Below are 5,999 nucleotides of genomic sequence, written 5' to 3'. Positions count from 1 at the left end.
AGGGATAGTGATCTGTCGGCGGCGGCGGTGTTAGCTCACTTCTTAAAAGCTTTATATTTTAGAAGGTGGAAGACCTGGATGCTTCATACTTTGTATATAGATGCTTCATGTTACGAAGTTTCCGTCAGTTACATGTCCAATGTCCTTGACCTCTTTTTCATGGTTCAGTGACCACTTGAAAAAAAGTTCAAATTTTTTGTAATGTTGAATTCTCTCTTATTATAAGTAATAGGATAACTATATTTGATATGTGCGTACCTTTCAAGGTCCTCATGTCTGTCAGACAGTTTTCACTTGACCTCGACCTCATTTCATGGATCAGTGAACAAGGTTAAGTTTTGGTGGTCAAGTCCATATCTCAGATACTATAAGCAATAGGGCTAGCATATTCGGTGTATGGAAGGACTGTAAGGTGTACATGTCCATCTGGCAGGTGTCATCTGACCTTGACCTCATTTTCATGGTTTAGTGGTTATATTTAAATTTTTGTGTTTTGGTCTGTTTTTCTCATACTAAATGCAATAGGTCTACTATATTTGTTGTATGGAATGATTGTAAGGTGTACATGTCTAGCGGGCAGATGTCATGTGACCTTGACCTCATTTTCATGGTTCAGTGGTCAAAGTTAAGTTTTTGAGTTTTGGTCTTTTTATCTAATACTATATGCCATAGGTCAACTATATTTGGTGTATGGAAATATTTTATGATCTTTATGTCAGTCGCGCAGGTTTTATTTGACCGTGACCTCATTTTCATGGTTCATTGCACAGTGTTAAGTTTTTGTGTTTTGGTCTATTTTTCTTAAACTATAAGTAATGGGTCAACTTCATATGTTGTATAGACGCATTGTTAGCTGTACATGTCTGCCTGGCATGGTTCATCTGACCTTGACCTCATTTTCAAGGTTCATTGGTCTTTGTTTAGTTATCTTGGTTAATGTTAAGTTTATGTGACAGTTGTAATAAAGCTTAGCTTTATACTTAGGATTATCAACATGATATCAATGATTAGTATAGAAGGCGAGACATTTCGGTGTGTGCACTCTTGTTTAAAACTATATAACTGTGTGCAGAATGCATCCTGTAAGACACGCATAAGGAAAACAGCTTATTCAAAGTGCATTTATTATGCTATTAGGTAGGCAGAGAACATTATGTAGTGGCCCTCACTGCTGTAAAGATAAGAACGATTACCACCGCCTCTTACTGTTACTTTGTCCCCTTCCTTTAAATGTAAAACAATATTAGCGGTAGCTTCATTATAGCCGATACCAGGATACATTCCAACTGTCCTGGTCTCGTTTTGCCATATATGAGCATAAACTGTTTTTCCTTTTACTGACACGACTGTAGTAGAAACATGATACAGTCCTTCTCTTGGAGCTTGGAATATACCCGTGTTAGGATCATAGTGATTTCCATTGTTTGTCCAAACTTTATCGAACTTCAAAATTTCCTTGGCATTAATTGTCTTGATATATGATAAGGATGCAGTAAAGGCAGGAATATATCTCCAATTTCTGGTGTTTATAATATCTGTTGGAATATAAAAATCAAGATTTAACCCCAATTTTTTTTTATACACGGCTGTTCTGAATTTTACATTCACATAAGCATGTATTAAAAAGACCTTAGTCCATGAGCGTGCATATAAGCGACAGTAGTATTACGATGTTCAAATCTAATAAACCGATATGGAATAGTTGCGACATACCATGCAAAGAAGGTTAATGGATAAGATAATATCCATTTCATTATTTCTTATTTTCTACTAAAAAGACGAATTTATTATCTCTGCCATTGTAGTAAAATTGAAAATTTCTGATTAAACTGTAATCTTTCCTCTATATTAGGCATCAGGGTCTAAATTAGTTAATTTCTAGTAATAATCGAGTTATATTGATTTGCTATTAATTATTAATCTAAGAAATAAACCTTCCAGACTGTTGGTAAAAATGCTAAACAGCATTTACTCCAAAATAAACCCTTAAAATTTCTCAAACTCAGACTGATGGTATTAAATCAACAACACAAGAGAACCACCAGTATATATAATTTCCCTTTGTCTCAAGGGGCCTTAGGGAATTCTCAGACATATTGTACAGACAAAATTCTTCATTCAAAGCATGTTTTAAATATTCATATATAAACAATACAATTTAAATTGTTTTCTTTTCAAGTATATGAAATAAATGAAAATGAAATATCACAAAAATCGTTCTTGTTTCCGATTTTTTTTTAATTTTTCAAATATCAATTCTTTTCTTTAAGACCAACTCATGTAAAAATAATCGTTTTTACGACTTACCATGTCCTCCTTTATATCTAACTAGCATTGTTAAAAGGTCTTCAACCACTGCATTATCTACATAATAAAGTTTTCAATAAGAATAATTATTGTTCATTGACAATCATAAAACGAAAATGCGAATAACTTTTAATTTTGTAAATACTAAGGTTTTTCTACTCAAGGAATAGATTACCTCAGCTCATTTGACAAATGTTTTAGCTTTTTTTGGTCATATGCTCTTCATCTTCGTACTTTGTTTGGCTGATTTAACATTTTTTTTATTCGAGCGTCATTGGTGAGTCTTTTGTAGACGAAACACGCGACTAGGGCAAATTAATTTCAATTCTGGTATATTTATTCTTTCAAAAAGCAAAGTTAAATGTACCAATACAACCCTAAGACGTAATGCTAGTATACTCATTAAAACATGCTTTCTATATAAAAGACTTATTTATACTGCAACTAGTTTCGGACGTAGTATTAATGATAACAGGAAGCATTATGAGGACTACAGTCGTGAGACAGTAAAATGGAGGTAAATAATCTAACACCTAAGATACAGCCCTCGGACGTCAGTCGGAATAACACACCCCATACATAATGGTTTTTTTTTAATGTATGTTGCCGCGGGTATTTACACTGATAAAGCCGAACTTAAACTGTACAGAGTTGGATTAATTTCTGTCATAGAAAGTAGTAAGTCGTTGATCAATCTATCAGTAAACCCTCATCGTAGATAGCACGTCTGTTCAGCTGTTATAAATGAAACGTGACTGTGGATTGAAGTAACGGTAAATGAGTTTAAAAGGTGCAGGGTTTACTTCTCAAACAAGTCACTTAAAAACCAACCATCCCGTCAAATAGAAGTTACATGATTCCTTAACGCATAGAGATCATGACATCATCTGAAGCATAGATATTTAAAACATATATGAATTATTTGAACAAGGGTTTCTGTCTTAAAATACAATATTTTAAAATAAACTTACCAAGTTTTGGACTGCAGTCGGCTGTAGCCATTATCATCAGTTTTAATAAAAGCAAGTCCAAAAGTAAACATCATCTTTTTTTTATTTACAGGGTTAGTAACACTGTTCAAATATGAAAACTCACAACTCCTTTTATGTACGAATTCTTGAAAATGCTGACACTACCTTTTTTTCATTTTGGTTGCATGACTTCAAGTCATTTGTAATTCAATATGATTAATTGTTTTTTTATCCTGATGCTTATGAAACAGATATTTTAGAATCTTAGCTAAGTTTCAAACATTATTCTAGTCAGCAGTATGTTACAATACACAGTATTTTTTAGCGTTATAACATCAACGGTATCTTTTATTACTGCACCAGGTCCACCTTTAGACAATTTCTTTTTCACATTATTTCATATCATTGCAGTACCAACTAACTGGCTAAAATGCTTGGAATCAACTCAATGGTTTAAATCTATCAATTACGTTGAAGGTACCAATTTTACTGCACTTGACGAACCACTCGACATTCAAGATCTGTTAGGCTAAGCTCTACGCCAAAATATTTGAAATAATCATAACTTATTAAAAATTGAAGAGTTGACAATAAACTCATCATAGATACTTTGATCAAATTAGAATTGAACAAAGGTAAAACCAAAGCTGGTCCAGGAATCGGATCTTTGCATGATTGAGTTAAGTGATTATTTGTAAAATGTATAAACTAGTGGTAGTGCCAGCAGTTAAATTAAGGTTTTTAATGTATGTTGAAGTATCACAATAACTTTAAGATGAAGAACAGTAATGCCAACTGTGTTCCTTTGTGTTTGCTTTTTTCGTGAGTGCGAAGTATATTTTGTGTTATGAGTTGATACAAGAGCGGCTGAAAATGCCAAATGGACATTCAAACTCCTTAGTTGAATACAAACTGACAACACCATGACATAACCATATCCTCTCCTATTATTGTAGTCATGAAGGTTGCAAAATTACATTCTTTTTTTCACCGTTTTCCATGAATTAGCATGTATAGTTGACACCCACAATTGAACATATTATAGCTTTTAAGCAAATCATATCCTTCCTTTTATTTTGCCATCCTCATTTTCAAAGTTATATGAATAAAAAAACCCGTTATAGGTTCACTTCAAGTGAACTAAAAGCAACAAGTAAAAATGAAACCAAATCATTTAGATATTTGTTTGAATTTTTTAGTCATTTGTGTATGTATGCCTACACAATTTTGACTGCTGGTTTCAATTATTGGGAAAGTGTTTATGAAATGATGATGATAATACTGTATGTACTATCAACTACACATTTTTGTGTGTTTTTGTGTGTTTTGGATATTTGTTTGTTTTAATTTTTAAATCAGTTGTGTTTGAATGTCTGTTTGAATTTATAAATCAGTTAGCTTTGTATGTTTGTTTGTTTGAATTTTGAAACCAGTTGTATTTGTATGTCTGTGATATATGTTTACAAAGTTTTGACTGCTGGATCTCAATGATTGTCATCTTTATCAATTATATCTGATTAAGTTGCTTATCCAACTTGTTAATATAGCTATTAACAGCCCTCATGGAATTTGGAGGTTTAGCTAAATGCAAAACATAATTTAAACCCACTATTGTCTTCCGAAAATAACTGTTCCACATCAGGAATATGATAGTCTAATTTAATTCTTTCCGTTGGTTGATATAGAAAAGAGTTTGATTATGCCAGGTGTTATGAACATTCCCGCTTGAAAATACTTTTGAGTTCGGTATTTATATTATTACTTTATTAGACTCAAAGAGGATTCGAGTTTAATCTAAATAAATAATAGATCAGGAAAAACAGATAATTTTGAAAAATAAGGTCAAGCTCTTTATCGTGATTCTTTTCGATGCAATATTGTGTGAAGCTGGCAAATAAACTCATCATAGATATCAGGACAACATTTTGCGCGTTTCGTCTTCAAAAGACTCATCAGTGACCCTCGGATCCCAAAAAGTTAAATTGGCCAAAAAAAAAGTACGAAGTTGAAGAGCATTGAGGACCAAAATTCCTAAAAGTGTTGTCAATCCAGCTAAAGTAATCTATGCCTGAGGAAGAAAAGCCTTCGCATTTCAAAAAATTCAAATTTCTATAACAACCATACATGAATGCTTTCAAAATTTGTATTACGGGTAAGCAGTACCCTCTGACTAAACTGGATGTATTTTCGCCTCAATATTAAATCTGTGGCTATGGGAAAGTTAGAGGACAAGTATAACCTTTACAAAAACAATTCAAATATTATGCTTTAAAAAAAACTTACCCGGCTTTTTTCACATCTTCTTATATTTATTGAGTCATCAAATCGGTACAATTCATAAAATAAAAACCTAACAGAGACACTTAACACACTACAAATCTAAGAGTTCCATAACATTCAGTTATATTGAATATTAAGACACAGCCATTCACGACTAATTTATTAAGAAACTAAGGTTTCAACTCCCTCAGGCAAAGTTGGCTTTAGATGAATTTGGCTATTTATTTTAGGTATTTTTGACATACAGCTCTTCAACGGTTTCGGTACTTATACATCTTCGGATTTCAAATGTTTGGCTTTGAGCGTTCCTGATGAAGGTAAATCCAGAAAAGCGCTTCGGACGCAAGAAATTAATAACGTGTTGTTTTCAATATTTTATAAATTGTTTCCATGACTGTTTTTCTTTTTCTCTCCTTGTAAAGAAACCCAGTCTTACTGGTA

General features: G+C 32.6%; 1 pseudogene; it reads right to left on the bottom strand.

Moving 5' to 3' along the window:
* Positions 1-1,105: 1,105 nt before the first annotated feature.
* On the bottom strand, positions 1,106-3,352 carry LOC143066548 (complement C1q-like protein 3; annotated as a pseudogene).
* Between the last annotated feature and the right edge of the window lie 2,647 nt (positions 3,353-5,999).

The sequence above is a fragment of the Mytilus galloprovincialis genome, chromosome 3 (assembly GCF_965363235.1).
Source record: "Mytilus galloprovincialis chromosome 3, xbMytGall1.hap1.1, whole genome shotgun sequence".
In the NCBI taxonomy this organism is placed as follows: domain Eukaryota; kingdom Metazoa; phylum Mollusca; class Bivalvia; order Mytilida; family Mytilidae; genus Mytilus; species Mytilus galloprovincialis.
The sequence above is the reverse complement of the archived record's forward strand: the minus strand, read 5'-3'. Positions and strand labels throughout refer to the sequence as shown.